This window comes from Carlito syrichta, unplaced genomic scaffold (genome assembly GCF_000164805.1).
Source record: "Carlito syrichta isolate Samal-C Ts95f unplaced genomic scaffold, Tarsius_syrichta-2.0.1 Scaffold315395, whole genome shotgun sequence".
Classification (NCBI taxonomy): Eukaryota; Metazoa; Chordata; class Mammalia; order Primates; family Tarsiidae; genus Carlito; species Carlito syrichta.
In genome coordinates this window covers 241,701-245,490 of record NW_007259491.1, presented here as the reverse complement: position 1 = coordinate 245,490, position 3,790 = coordinate 241,701, and positions in this window count along the sequence as shown.

Below are 3,790 nucleotides of genomic sequence, written 5' to 3'. Positions count from 1 at the left end.
CCACTGTGGTCTTAGAAAATGCTTGATATTATTTACATTTTTTGACATTTGCTCATGCTTGATTTATGGCTGAGAATGTGATCAATCTAGGAGTATATTCCATGTGCTGATGAGAAGAATATATATTCTGTGGTTTTTGGATGAAGTGTTCTGTAGATGCCTATTAGATCCAATTGGTCAAGTGGTGAGTTAAGGTTCTGGGTTTTCTTGTTAGTTTTTTTTCCTCAATGATCTGTCTAGGGCTAATAGTGGAGTATTAAAGCCTCCAATTATAATTGTATGAGTTTCTGTGTACCCTCTTAGTTTAAGTAGCAATTGGTTTATAAATCTGGGTGCTCCTGTGTTTATGTGTATTAAGATGGATATCTCTTGCTGGCAAATTGAGCCTTTTATTGTTATGCAGTGTCCTTCAGTGTTCTTTTTAACTTGTATTGGTTTAGAGTCTGCTTTGTCTGATATAAGAATAGTTACTCTAATATTTCCTCCCCCCATTTGCTTGTAAGATTTTTCTCTCACCTTGAGCCTGGAGGTGTCCTTTGCACTGAGAAGAGTTTCCTGGAGGCAGCAGAAAGTTATATCTTATTTCTTTACCCAATTTGCTACTCTATGCCTTTTGAGTGGCATGCTCAGTCCATTCACATTCAAGTTATTTATATGTGAGGGCTTATCCCTTTCATAATGCTATTAAGAAGTTACTTTTTTTTTTTTTTTAGGTTTTGTGGTTGATCTGTATGGTCTGTTAACTTTGTGCTTACCTGTGCTTTTGTGATGGGTGGAACCATTCTTTTGTTTCTGTGTTTAGAACTTTTCTTAAGCATCTTCTGACGAGCTGTTCTGGAGGTGGCATATTCTATTGGGGATGGACTGTCTGGGAAGAATTTTAATTCTCTTTCATTGATGAAGCTTACTTAGGTAGGGTAGGAAATTCTGGGCTGGAATTGCTTTTCTTTAAGAACATTAAAGATGGGGCCCCAGTCCCTTCTGACTTGCAGGGTTTCTGCTGGAAAGTAAGTTGCAATTCTGGGTCTTCTCTGGTAGGTGGTCTGTCCCTTCTCTCTAGCTGCCTTTGGGATTTTTTCTTCCATTCTTACCTTATGGAAACAGACTACTATGTATCTTGGGAATAGTTTTCTCATGTAAAAATGTGCAGGGGTTCTCTGGATTTCTTGCATTTGGCTGGTCACCTCTCTAGCAAGATAGAGGAAATTTTCTTGGATGACCTCTTGTAAGGCTTGTTCCAAGGTGTTCTCAGGTTCCCCCGTCTGTCTGAGGAATGCTAATCAGCCATATATTTGGTCTCTTTACATAATCACAAACTTCTTGTAGGCTTTATTCATTCTTCTTAAGCCTTTTCTCCTTTTTTTTTTTTTTTTGAGTTGGAGTCTCACTTTGTTGCCCTGGCTGGAGTACAGTGGCATGCTCATGGCCACCCCAGCATCAACCTACTGGACTCAGGTGATCCTTCTGCCTCAGCCTTCCAAATAGCCAGAATTACAGGCATGCACTACCACACCTGGCTAATTTTTAAATTTATTGTAGAGATGCGGTCTTGCCAAGTTGCCCAGGTTGTTCTCGAACCCGTGGGCTCAGGCAATCCCCTCACCTTGGCCTCCCAAAGTGCTGGGATTACAGACTTGAGCCACTATACCTGGCCTTCTCCTTGTTTTTGTCAGACTAAGTTAGTTCAACAGTTGGATTCTCAAGCTCTGAGATTCTTTTCTCTGCCTAAACCTGCCATTGTGCTTAAAAATTCCGGGAAAGAATTCATTTCTAGGATTTTTAGATTGAATCTTTCTTATATTGGTCAGCTCAATTTTTATTTCCTGCACTGATTTCGTTGCCTGGGTGATCTGTGCTTCCATTTTCTCATGGTTTTCCTTGACTGATTTTGCAACCCATAGTCTGAATTCTATGCCTGTCATCAGGACAGGTCATTCTGGATGACTTCTACTCCTTGGAGTCTGGGTGGACCTTTTGTGGCTAACTCCTCTTTAAGGCTTTGGGAATGTTAGTGTTTTATCAACAGTTCTTCCTCATCTGTGAGGACCAACTGTTCTCTTATGGCATGACCTTTTGTGGAATTTTAATTTTTATCCCACAGGGTGCTGCCCTATTGTGTTGCACTCCTCCTTCCTCTGGGGGTGGTAGTCTGTGAGGGCCTGACCATGGTGGGTTCTGCTACTGTTCAGGATCTAGCTGCTCTAGAGGCTTTTCTGCCATACAAGAGTTCACACAGGGACAGAGGGGCTGTTAGGACTACCAGTGCCTCCTCCCCACTACCTCTAGCTCCCCGTCTCCTGCTAGGCAGCTTTCAGAATTCAAAGTAACCTTCTGCTGCAAAATTTTTTCTGTAGCTCCAACTGGCCAGATTGCATTCAGATTTCCAGTTGTGAGTTCTCTGTAGGGATCAGGGAGGGGGCAGCTGCTGTGGCAACACTACAAGAATGGCAGCACCATCCATTGCCCAGAAGCACTCCTGCTGGGAGATAGGGGCTTCCAGGAGCTCCTCTTAATGTCCCCTCCCCTGTTAGAAGCTGATATGCACTCAGAACTCAAAAGCAGCAGAATCTACCACAACTTTCTCCAAACGACACTATGATGAGACCTGCTCTTAGACTGAGTGAAGCCAGTAGAGGAATTTTCCCACCCTGGGGGCTGGCCACCAAGCACTGCTCATGGGTAGAAGATCTCATGAGATTGATTGGCCATAGGTGTTCAGTGCCCAGTTCCACATGGTAGACTTTGTGGGCTTTGGCAGCTCGCCACTGGGCTGTATCCAAGCTGCCTCCTGTGTGAGTCTGGAGTCTCCCATGCAACTGGGGGGAGAGAAACCCTCAAAGACCAAGTCAGTAACGTGTGCCTTGTCCCATTTTCCCACACTCACCCCCTCTCACATATATGGAAACACTGATTCTGATGCAATCCTGGTAGGGGATGAGGCCTCCAGGCTCCAAAGCTGGCCACCTCCCATGTGTGCCCAAAGTGTCCTCTGCGGAATGTGAGGTGTGTCCTCTGTCTGCTCAAGTTTCTGGGTGTCACCAGCTGCTGGGGCTCTCTTCCTTGAAATGCTCTGCGAAAGATGTGCAGGTTGGCTGCTTCTCGGTGGCCATCTTTGGACTATTCTTGATATCACTTGTTAATTAAGGTCTAGACTGTGAGTCTTGTGCCCGAAGTGGATTTGACTTGGCATCTTCATCATTAGCAACAAAGCTTTCCTGGGTCTGGCTTAGGGATCCCCTTGTGACCTAGACAAGTGCACATTTGTGATTGTTGAGGCCAAGATGTCCCATGACAATCTACCTACAAACTGGAGAAGCAAAGAAGTCTATTCATTCCTTAAGAATTTCATGAAGTAATAAATGAATTGTAGACTCTCTTACCATGGTCTCAATGTAGACACAAATGCCACTTTAGTTCCTCATGTTGGGTTTCATTAGGATGCCATTTTGCGGCACATGTATATGAAGTGTCACTTGCTTCCCTCCCCCATGTTATTATCTTTAGCATCAAAAAAACATTAAAGTCTCCCTGAATACAAGAGACCATTAATCAGCATATCCTTGCATATTAATTAAATGTAAGTGAGCAATCTAAATACGCATAGCCAGCTCTCTAGTGATCACAAAGGTTGGTATGGGGTCAGTCAATGGCCTGCTTCACCTGTAGAGGGCAACTTTAGGGGCTTTAGTGCTGTTGTGTATAATAAGAATGAGGCATTCCACATGTTGTATCATTGCTAGGTCCACCCCTTCACTTGAGATGCCCCTTTTCCACATGTCTGAATTCTGTG